The sequence below is a fragment of the Manis javanica genome, chromosome 1, assembly GCF_040802235.1.
Source record: "Manis javanica isolate MJ-LG chromosome 1, MJ_LKY, whole genome shotgun sequence".
Classification (NCBI taxonomy): domain Eukaryota; kingdom Metazoa; phylum Chordata; class Mammalia; order Pholidota; family Manidae; genus Manis; species Manis javanica.
The window spans coordinates 156,590,504-156,602,960 of record NC_133156.1 but is presented as its reverse complement, the minus strand read 5'-3'; positions in this window follow the sequence as shown (position 1 = coordinate 156,602,960).

The following is a 12,457-nucleotide window of genomic DNA, read 5'->3' as shown; positions in this document are numbered from 1 at the left end:
ACAATAATACCAAATGTTATAATAGCCCACATATTGACTTTACTGAGATCTGTATTTCTTCATATGGCTTTGACTTACTGTGTAGTGCACATTCATTTCAACTTGCAAGACTCCTTTTAGCATTTCTTGCAGGGAAGTTCTACTGGTAACAAACTCCCTCAGCTTTTGTTTATCTGAGAATGTCTTCATTTCTCCTCACAGTTGAAAGACAGTTTTGCTGACTATAAGATTCTTGATTGAAATTTTTTTCTTTCAGCACTTTGAATATATCAGCCCACTGCCTTGTGGCTCCCAAGTTTCTGATGACTAATCTGATCATTTTACTGAGAACCCATGTGTATGAAGAGTCACTTCTCTCTTAGTGCTTTCAAGAGTCTCTCTTTGTCTGGCTTTCAGCAGCTTGATTATAGTGTATCTTGGTGTGGTACTCTCTGAGTTCACTGAGTTTCTTGGATGTTTATACTCATATATTACATCAAATTTTGGAGTGTGGGGTCAAATGATCTCTCAGCCCCTTCCTCTCTCACTCTTTTTCTGGGACTTCCACAATGTATATATTGCTTTGCCTGATGGCATTCCACCTGTTCACTTTTCTCCAATCTTTTTCTTTCTTCAGACTTAATATTTTCAATGATCCCACATTTAAGTTCTGTTTCTTTCTTCCACCTGCTCAAATCAGCCTTTGAAGGCCTCTAGTAATTTTTAAAATTTCAGTTATTGTACTTTTCAGCTCCATAATTTCTTTTTCTTTTTTCTTTTTAGTTTTTATCTCTATTTTTATTTTCATTTTGTTCATATATCATTTTCTTGATTTTCTCCATGTCTCCTTTTGTTCTTTGAGCATCTTTAAAACAGTTGTCTTAAAGTCCTTGTCTAGTAGGTCTACCATGAAGTCCTTCTCAGGCACAGTTTTTGTTATTGTTTGTTCCCCTTTGAACGGCCCATGCTTTTCTGTTTCATTGTATGCCTTACAACTTTTTTTCTTGAAAACTGGACATTTGAATCTAATAATGTGGTAACTGTGATAATTAGATTCTCCCTTTTCCCCAGGGTTTTCTGATTTTTGTTTTTGTTTTCTGTTGTAGGGTGTGTCTGTGCTGGGGATCAGCCTGAGGTGTAAACTTAAGGTCTTCTCAGGTCTTTTCTGAGCCTGAGCCTTCCCTGGGCATGCACAATGACTTTCTAAATTACCCTGCATATGCAATTGCTTTTGAATGTCTTAGACCTTAAATGAGGAAAATGAGGAGGAAGGGACACAAAAGAAAAATTTAAAGGACACTGATCCTTAGTCCTCTGACAGTCATGTCAACTTAAAGAGGAGAGACTTTTAACAGTAAGGGAGAGTGTATGACAGTGACTGTCTGTGTCTATGTTCTGTGCTTGTATTTCTGTGATCAGAAGCAGCAACCAGCAATAAGCACAGATCCCTGATATTTGGAGGTATTGCCCTTATTATCTACCTTCGCTCCTGTCAGTTGCTTGTAAGGCGCTCCTGAAACATGTTCACAGCTGCCTGTTGAGGTGCGAGGGGATGGAAGATGGGTAGTGGCTACAGTGAAATTGATTGAAATTAAGTACAATTTGCCATATATTGTCCCTGTATTAGTTAAACAATTTAAAACCAATTACCAAATAATATATTAAAGTGGAAAAAGGCTGATGTTTGTGCCAAAAGCAAGACATTTTCCCACTAACATGTTTTTGTATTGGAGCAGAATGTTTTGTTTTACAGATAATGAACAAAACCCATTTTAAGAAAGGCAATTGCATCCTTTTGCAAGTCCCATCAATATTGAAACCATACACTTTGCCATAGGTTCTTAAAATTGGCTACATATTGAAAAAACACTGTTATTTCATCCCAGGCCCAGAGATTCTGACTGAATGGTCTGGTATACAACCTGGCCTTTGGAATTTCTAAAAGCTCTCCAGCTGATTCTAGGGAGCATGGGAGTCTCTGCTCTATGCTTTCTTTAAAGGCAAAGAACATGCTACACAAAATATGACTGTTCAGACATTTTTATATTCTATTAAGACAGACCTCATGACTTCTGAATGAACATTTATCCTCACTTTACAATTCCAGGTATATTGTCTAATGTTCCTACATGTATTGGACACTGTTAGAGCTTCGCAAGGTTCAACTGGGTCTCTTTTATTCTTATGCTCCTCTCTTCTGGCTTTGGTATGCTTTTGCTTCTAACTGTCCACACCTGTTTCTTTTGTTGGAGGTCTGCCCAAGGTCTGCTGAAGCCACTTTGGGCACAGGCACAGAAAGCAAGAAATCCCTGTGAGTTCATGTTTCCTCAGGGCAGCCCTTAGCCAGTGGCTGACTGACATAGCCAATGAAATCCCAGCTCTCTTGCCTCCAGTTGGGATAAATTGAGGCAAAAACTTATAATTCAGTTCCCCTGCTGGATCAGGCTGGTTCTTCTCTCCAGTGAACTTGCTTGCCTTTTCCCCTTCCCTGTCTGCCTTCCCTGTCCTTTATTATTTTTCCTGGGAGCACATTTATCCTTGTCCAGGATCTGCCTTTGGGAACCCAAACTGGGCCATGGCTCCAAGAAAATAAGAGAGTGAAACATTAATTGGAAACAAACAAACACACCCATTCAGCAATGCTTGAGGAAATCTAGAGCCAACAAAAAGGACTTCCTATTTTTAATCTTCATTTGAAAATCAAAGATTATTTTGTGTGTTTTTAAAAACTTCACAGGGATATCATGCCATGACTACTAATGTTTCCATTTATCAGGATGGAAACAGTACCAATAGCAAAATGTTTTCACATATTTGATCATCAACATCAAATTTTAAGAGACACTATGTATATTTGGCCAGCATGACTTAATCATGGAAACTTTTGCAAGTTTACACACATTATTATTTGGCTAGTTGCATGAGACAAAGTATGATATACTCATGTAAGGGCATGGTTACCTGAAAAGTCAGAGCAGATAGGGTTTTTATTCTGTTCTTGCAAAGAAAATATTGAGTTACTTTTAAGAAGGTGGTGGTAATTCAAGAATCATTTTTGTACTACTTGCAGATGGAAAGACATATAGTGGGTTCAACCTAATTTCTGACATGTGAGGATCTGGAAGGCACTGCTACATGGATGCTCATTTTTACATATAAGGCTGCAAACTTAGCAAGAAGCAAATGCTAGATCCAGGTCAAACTTGACCCAAGCCTTCTCTTAAAAAGTTGTCTCTTCAGTGCAGAATTTAGGTCAATTGCAGCACAGAGGCAGTTCTTTTCTCAACACAAAGACTGAATAAAAGCTTCATTTTCCAGGGCTGTCAGTCTGATGCCTTTCTTGACAATTAGATTTACTAAAGAATTTTATGGCAGGAAAAAGAAAGAAATTAAGCAGAATGTCCAGATGTCATCTGTTAAAAATGCTTTATCGAGACAATAAACAAATAACATCAACATGTACTAAAATTGTAATTAAAATATGATTTACAATGTTGCTATACACCACTGGGAGCATTCTTATTGGTGGGAAGTAAGATTTCACTGCTTGTATCCTTAGGACACTCCAGCACTCCATTTGATTTTGTGGGTCTCCTCCCCAAAGTATGCTCTTATAATGTCTTTTTCCATGCCCATGAGCATGAACATTTTCTTCAGTGCTTTAACCACAATGGAGTATCAATCGTTCCCTTTCATTGCTGGCTACATCACTAAATAGATGTATATTATGTTCTCTTGCCTTCTGCTCAGAAAAATCTAACTATTGCATTTCTGTCAATTCACTGATTGAAGAGCTTCTCCCTCAGAATGTTGACAGCTGTTTCAAACATTTGTAAGATAACTTGGATAACAGCTGCAAACAGATTGGCTAAAGAAGATTTGGAACCCTGTCATTAGCATTCATCAAATGCACACATTTCCATTGAAAAACCTCTTCAACCCAAAAGTTGACTACCAAGAAGCTGATGATTCTAGTGAAGTCTCAGAACAGACCTTGTCATTGTTTAACTATACATTAGCTGATTTAAAATGGAGCATGTTAGTATAGTTACTATTGAATAAGTTATGAGCAAATGCTATGTTATCTAATACTGCTTTAATTTTTGTCTTTTATTCATAAGGCAAGCATGTATGTGAGAGTGGTATGATGTCTTTTGATGATATAATGACCTGATAAGTCCCTTGTACCTGAGCAGATGTAATTCTCAATTATAAAGTGAAAATAAACCCAGTCACCTAATTGATCACATTTATGGACATAAAAATATTCTTTGCAAGAAACAATGATGTCTATGCACTGTAGTCACCACCATGTTAAGCAGTGTATTAAAATCCTTGAAGTGGAGAGATTTCTCAAGATGGTGGCATGAGTAGGGCAGCAGAAATCTCCTCCCAAAACCGTGTATGTATGGAAAATACATCAAATACAACATTCTAAAAGAGAGACCAGAAGATACAGAACAAAAGCCAGGCTACATCTACATCTGTGAGAACTCAGCATCTCACGAACAGGGTAAGATACAAAGCCATGGCCTGGTGGGACCCAAGCAGGAGGAAAAGAATCAGAGTGGGGAGGGAGTGGAAGCACAGGACTGCTAAATAACCAGCCTTAGTAATCTGCAGTGGAAGCACAGACACACATTGCATGGTATACTGGATATTGGAGAAATGGAAAAGTAAATCCAAGATGGAGACTGCAAGCGGGTCCCCACAGCTAGCTGCCCTGGGCAAAAGAAAAGCAGGTGATTTAAAAGTATTAAAGGGACAAGGGCTTAACAGGAGGACAAAATCATCCTGGCACACTCAGCCCAGCAGGCTGGGAATTTTAAGGAACTTCAGGTGCCCTAAACCCCCAGGTGGCAACACAGCTCCAAAGCCCCTCATTGCTATAAGCAGTCTGCTGCTCATTCGCCCTCACTGGCACTGCAAGCAAACTGGCTGACCTGCCATTGCTGTGGACCATCCAGGGAGCAGTCCCACCCACAGCAATCACACAGTCTTCTCCCAGTGTGCAGCTAACTGGGCCAGACCCGGAGGCTGCCCCCAGTGCACAGTGCCTGGCACAGGCATAGGAAGCTGGCACAAAGCCTGGAAGGCACAAAGGGGTGTTGTTCTCACAGGAGAACACATGCTGCTCATCTGCGACCCCTGACAGTGCCCTAGGCTATTCAGAGGGCCACCCTGCCCAGCCCACGGCAGCTCAGAGGATTAATCCATAGACTGCTCCCTGTGTGCAGTTAACTGGAACAAGCAGCGGAGAAGGGCAAAGTGACCAGCAAGAAGGAAGGGACTTGGTTCTCCCAGCTGACACACAAACCACTCGCTGGCAATCACTTCTATTGCCATGAAAAGGCAGCAGAAACTCGTCCAGGACAAAATCACTCAAATGCCAGAGAGAGGGCCTGGTGAGATCGATATAACCAATCCTTGTGAAAAGATTTCAAAATAAAGGTCATAACCATGCTGATGGAGCTACAGAGAAATATGCAAGAGCTAAGGGATGAAGCTGGAGGGAGACAACAGAAATGAAATAAACAATAGAAGGACTTAAGAGCAGACTGGATGAGGTACAAGAGACTGTTAATGGAATACAAATCAGAGAACAGGAATGCAGAAAAGCTGAGGCAGAGAGAGATAAAAGAATCTCTAGGAATGAAAGAATATTAAGAGAACTGTGTGACCAAATCAAACGGAACAATATTCACATTATAGGGACACCAGAAGAAGAAGAGAGAGAAAAGGGGATAAAAAGTGTCTTGGAAGAAATAATTGCTGAAAACTTCCCCAATCTGGGGAAAGAAATAGTCTCTCAGACCATGGAAGCCCACAGATCTCCCAACACAAGGGACCCAAAGAGTACAACACCAAGAAATATAATGATTAAAATGGCAAAAATCAAAGACAAGGACAGGTTATTAAAAGCAGTCAGAGAGAGAAAAGATAACCTACAAAGGAAAACCCATCAGGCCATCATAAGACTTCTCAGCAGAAATCTTACAGGCCAGGAGAGAATGGCATGATATATTCAATGCAATGAAACAGAAGAGCCTCGAACCAAGAATACTGTCCCCAGCAAGATTATCATTTAAAATTGAAGGAGGGATTAAACAATTTCCAGATAAGCAAAAGTTGAGGGAATTTTTCTCCCACATACTATCTCTACAGTGTATTTTTAAAGGGACTGCTCTAGATGGAAGTGCTCTTAAGGCTAAATAGATGTCACCAGAGAAAATAAAACCACAGCAAAGAAAGTACACCAAACAAATACCAACTAAATGCAAAATAAAATCAGCTTTCCACAAAACCAGTCAAGAGAAACACAAAAGAGTATAGAATAAAACACCTAACATATAAAGAGTGGACAAGGAAGAATAAGAAGGGAGAGAAATGAAGAATCATCAGACTGTGTTTATAATAGTGTAACAAGTGAGTTAAGTTATACAACTAGATAGTAAAGAAGCTACCCTTGAGCCTTTGGTAATTATAAATCCAAAGCCTGCCATGGCAGTAAGTACATACCTGTTGATAATCACTATAAATGTAAATGAAATGAATGCACCAATCAAAAGACACAGAGTAACAGAATGGATAAAAAAGTAAGACCCATCTGTATGCTGCTTACAAGAGACTCACCTCAAAACCAAAGACATACACAGACTAAAAGTGAAGGGATGGAAAAAGATATTTCATGCAAACAATAGGGAGAAAAAAGCAGCTGTTGCAGTACTTGTATCAGACAAAATAGACTGCAAAACAAAGAAAGTAACAAGAGACAAAGAAGGACATTATGTAATGATAAAGGGGTCAGTCCAACAAGAGGATATAACCATTATAAATATCTATGCACCCAACACAGGAGCACCTACATAGGTGAAACAAATACTAACAGAATTAAAGGACGAAATAGAATGCAATGCATTCATTTTAGGAGACTTTAGCACACCACTCACTCCAAAGGACAGATCAACCAGACACAAAATAAGTAAGGACACAGAGGCACTGAACAACACACTAGAACAGATGGACCTAACAGACATCTACAGAACTCTACACCCAAAAGCAGCAGGATACACATTCTTCTCAAGTGCACATGGAACATTTTCCAGAATAGACCACAAACTAGGCCTCAAAAAGAGCCTCAGTAAATTCAAAAAGACAGAAATTCTACCAACCAACTTCTCAGATCACAAAGGTATAAAACTAGAAATAAATTGTACAAAGAACACAAAAAGGCTCACAAACACATGGAGGCTTAACAACATGCTCCTAAATAATCAGTAGATCAATGACCAAATTTAAACAGATATCAAGCAATATATGGAGACAAATGAAAACAACAGCACAACGCCCCAGCTTCTGTGGGATGCAGTGAAGGCAGTTCTAAGGAAAGTATAAAGCAATCCAGGCCCATTTAAAGAAGGAAGATCAGTCCCAAATGAATAGTCTAAATTCACAATTATTGAAACTGGAAAAAGAAGAACAAATGAGGCCCAAAGTGAGCAGAAGGAGAGACATAATAAAGAACAGAGAAGAAATAAATAAAATTGAGAAGAATAAAACAATAGAAAAAAATCAATGAAACTAAGAGCTGGTTCTTAGAGAAAGTAAACAAAAAAGATAAACCCCTAGCTAGACTTATTAAGAGAAAAAGAATCTACACACATCAACAGAATCAGAAATGAGAAAGGAAAAATCATGGTGGACACCACAGAAATACAAAGAATTATTAGAAAATACTATGAAAATCTGAAAATCTATATGCTAACAAACTGGATAACCTAAAAGAAATGGACCACTTTCTAGAAAAATACAACCTTCCAAGACTGACCAAGGAAGAAACAAAAAATCTAAACAGACCAATTACCAGCAACAAAATTAAATAGGTAATCAAAAAACTACCCAAGAACATAACCCCAGGCCAGATGGATTCACCACTGAATTTTACCAGACATCTAGAGAAGACATAATACCCATTCTCCATAGAGTTTTCCAAAAAATAGAAGAGGAGGGAATACTTCCAAACTCATTCTATGAGGCCAGCATCACTCTAATACCAAAACCAGGCAAAGACCCTACAAAATAAGAAAATTACAGACAAATATCCCTGATGAATATAGATGCAAAAATACTCAACAAAATATTAGTAAATCAAATCCAAAAATACATCAAGAGGATCATACACCATGATCAAGTGGGATTCATCTCAGGGATGCAAGGATGGTACAACATTCAAAAATCCATCAACATCATCCACCACATCAAGAAAAAGAAGGACAAAAACCACATGATCATCTCCACAGATGCTGAAAAAGCATTTGACAAAATTCAACATCCATTCATGATAAAACTCTCAAGAAAATGGGTATAGAGGGCAAGTACCTCAACATAATAAAGACCATATATAACAAACTCACAGCCAACATTATACTTAACAGTGAGAAGTGGAAAGCTTTTCACCTAAGATGGGGATCAAGACAAGGATGCCCACTCTCCCCACTTTTATTCAACATAGTACTGGAGGTCCTAGCCATGGCAATCAAAGAAAACAAAGAAATAAAAGGCATCCAGATTGGTAAGGAAGAAGCCAAGCGGTTACTGTTTGCAGATGACACGATATTGTACATAACCCTAATGAATCCACTCCAAAACAACTAGAACTAATATCTGAATTCAGTAAAGTTTCAGGTTACAAAATTAATACACAGAAATCTGTTGTATTCCTATACACTAATGATGAACTAGCAGAAAGAGAAATAAGGAAAACAATTCAATTCACAAATGCATCAAAAAGGATAAAATATCTGGGAATAAACCTAAACAAGGAAGTGAAAGACTATACCTTGAAAAGTACAAGACACTCTTAAGAGAAATTAAAGAGAACACTAATAAATGGAAATTCATCCATGCTCTTGGGTAGGAAGAATTAATATTGTCAAAATACCCATCCTGCCTAAAGCAATCTATACATTCAATGCTATGCAATCCCTGTAAAAATACCAATAGCATTCTTCAATGAACTGGAAAAAATAGTTCTACAATTCATCTGGAACCACAAAAGATCTTGAATAGCTAAAGCAATCCTGAGAAGGTAGAATAAAGCAGGGGGGATCTCACTTCCCAACTTCAAGCTCTACTACAAAGTCACAGTAATCAAGACAATTTGGTACTGGCACAAGAACAGATCCATAGACCAGTGGAAAAGAATAGAGAATTCAGATATTAATCCAAATATATATATGGATATATGATTATCCATTAATATATGATAAAGTTGCCATGTATATATAATGGGGAAATGACAGCCTTTTCAACAGCTGGTGTTGGCAAAACTGGACAGCTACATGTAAGAGAATGAAACTGCATTATTGTTTAGCCCCACACACAAAAGTAAACTTGAAATGGATCAAAGACCTGAATGTAAGTCATGAAACCATAAAAGTCTTAGAAAAAAACATAGGCAAAATCTCTTGGACATAAACATGAGCAACTTCTTCATGAACATATCTCTCCGGGAAAGGGAAGCAAAAGCAAAAATGAACAAGTGGGACTATATCAAACTAAAAAGGACACCACCAATAGAACAAAAAGGTTTCCTACAGTTTTGGAAAATATATTCATAAATGACATATCTGATAAGGGGTTGACATCCAAAATATATAAAGAGCTCACACACCTCAACAAATGAAAAGCAATAGTCCAATTAAAAAATGGGCAGAGGAGCTGAACAGACACTTTTCCAATGAAGAAATCCAGATGGCCAACAGGCACATGAAAAGATGTTCCACATTGCTGATCATCAGGGAAATGCAAATTAAAACCACAATGTGATATCACCTCACACCAGTTAGGATCACCAACATGGAAAAGACTAGGAACAACAAATGCTGGCGAGGATGCGGAGAAAGGGGAACTTTCCTACACTGCTGGTGGGAATGTAAAGTAGTTCAACCATTGTGGAAAGCAGTATGGAGATTCCTCAAAAAACTAATAATAGAAATACCATGTGATCCAGGAATTCCACTCCTAGGAATTTACCATAAGAATGCAGGAGCCCAGTTTGAAAAAGACATATGCATCCCTGTGTTTATCACAGCACTATTCACAATAGCCAAGAAATGGAAGCAACCGAAGTGTCCATCAGTAGATGAATGGATAAAGAAGATATGGTACATATACACAATGGAATATTATTCAGCCATAGGAGGAAAACAAATCCCACCATTTGGAACAACATGGATGGAGGTTGAGGGTATTATGCTCAGTGAAATAACCCAGGTGGAGAAAGACAAGTATCAAATGATTTCACTCATCTGTGGAGTGTAAGAGCAAAGAAAAAATTGAAGGAGCAAAACAGCAGCAAACTCACAGAACCCAAGAATGGACAAACAGTTACCAAAGGGAAAGGGACTGGGGTGGATGGGTGGGAAGGGAGGTGGGAAGGGGGAAAAAGTGACATTACGATTAGCACACATAATGTAGTTGGGGGTTGCTCGGGAAAGGCAGTATAACACAGAGAAGACAAGTAGTGACTCTATGGCAACTTTCTATGGTGATGGAGAGTGACTGTAATGGGGTATGTGGTGGGGACTTGATAATGGGCAGAGTCTAGTAACCATAATGTTGTTCATGTAATTATGCATTAATGATACCAATATAAAAAAAATATGTATTTTTAAAAGGTAAAAAAAATGTACTGGTACAAAGAGAAGGTGCACATAAATATAATCAGAAATTCTTAGTCTGTATACATCCTTAATTAGGAAAAGAAAATAAAATGATAGAATTACCCAAAATATCTGTATGACATCAAAATAAAAATTGGATAGTCAATAAATGAACCTTGAGAAAAATAGAAGTGAAATACAACATATGCTTTTTGTAGTCATTTATTAAACCAAGAGGCATTTACTGATTGCCTACTATTGTGCCAGGCACAGTCAAGCTGGGAATGCACTACAAACAAAACAGACATGGAACCTACCCTCAAAGAATTTGAAAAGGACTTCAGATTCATCCCATGTAAGGATCTAGTAGATGTTTAGGCACCCTTTGCAATATCCCCATTAAGTGGCTGTTGCAAAAATTGTGGATTGACTTACTTAGCAACCCTTCCAATTTCCTTCAACAAACGTGAGTGTCCCAGGCACTGCGTACTGTTTAGAGAACTGCTAGGAATAGAGCAGTGAGCAAAAAGCAATTTAAAAAATTGCTTCCTTCCTGTACTGCTAAAGCTGGGAAATTAGACTCTCTTGCAGCTTGAGTTCCAGATATGATTTAGCTTCTGCCAATCAGAGCATCCATGCGAGACTGGAAATTAACTGGCTAAGAAGAATAAATGAGCAGGGCATGAGGGATCTCCACTTGGCTGGGGTACCTTGCAGCAGTGGCTGGGTGGTTCTGTGGGAGATGGTCCTCAAAGTTCAGCTACAGCTTGACCCACCTTCCATTCAATTATTTTGTACATTAGTTAATACCTGGTAATAATTCCCTTTCTTTTGAGACCAGTTAGAACTGATTATATTGCCTGCAAGTGAACACAACTGATACAATGTTATTAAGAGAATGCTTGTTTCAATTGTTTAGCAAGAATCCATCCCTGCTGCTAGGAAGGTGTGATTCTACATTACTGATGATGTACATACAAAAGTCAAAAGATGGAAACTAAAACCCCACTTCTTTTCTCAACATTCGCCCTTCTCAATAGGCCAAATATACCAAAAAAAAAAAAAGGAAGTCAAGCTAATCCATACTACAAACTTTATCTCCCCTGCTATAAACTGCATGAGTTATTGAATTCTTAAATTGAACTCTTGATTACGACTACATAAAGAAACACATTGCTCTGATTGAGTAGAAGTTATGCATGACAATGCATGCCCTCAGATCAGCAACCTATATCTAAAAAATGCAGAACACATAAATGACAGGAAATCATGGATTTACCATAAAAGCATAAATATTTCTAAGCTTCAAAGCTCATTAAGAATGTAACTCTGATAGCTTGGTTTGAAAACCAATATGTTTATTTCAGGAATCTGTATTTTCCAGGAACTCAATGTTCCTTTGAGTCTAAAGTAGAAATAACACCCTGCAGGTGTTTACAATCTAATCACAGTGAACTTTATTCATAAAGAGATAAGATAGTATAATCACACATGAGGTTGTGATACACTCATTGAAACTGGACACAATTTCAGATTTCAGGTATGATACTTGATTTTGAAAAACTCTTGGAAAATGGGCCAGGAGTAGTTTAAGGATATTGAAGAATATTTTTTAATCACCTGATTTGATAAATTGAGATAAAAATTTCTTTGTTGTAGATATTATAAAATAAGGTAGGTTACTTGCTTTCAAGAGAGAAGTTAGAAGTGGTTCTGCATAATGGTTAAAAATGAGTTAGATGGTTTCCTTATTTTGATTTGCAGCTCTATAAAACGTTTAGGAAATAAAACCATCTTGATCCATTTGGCAAGGA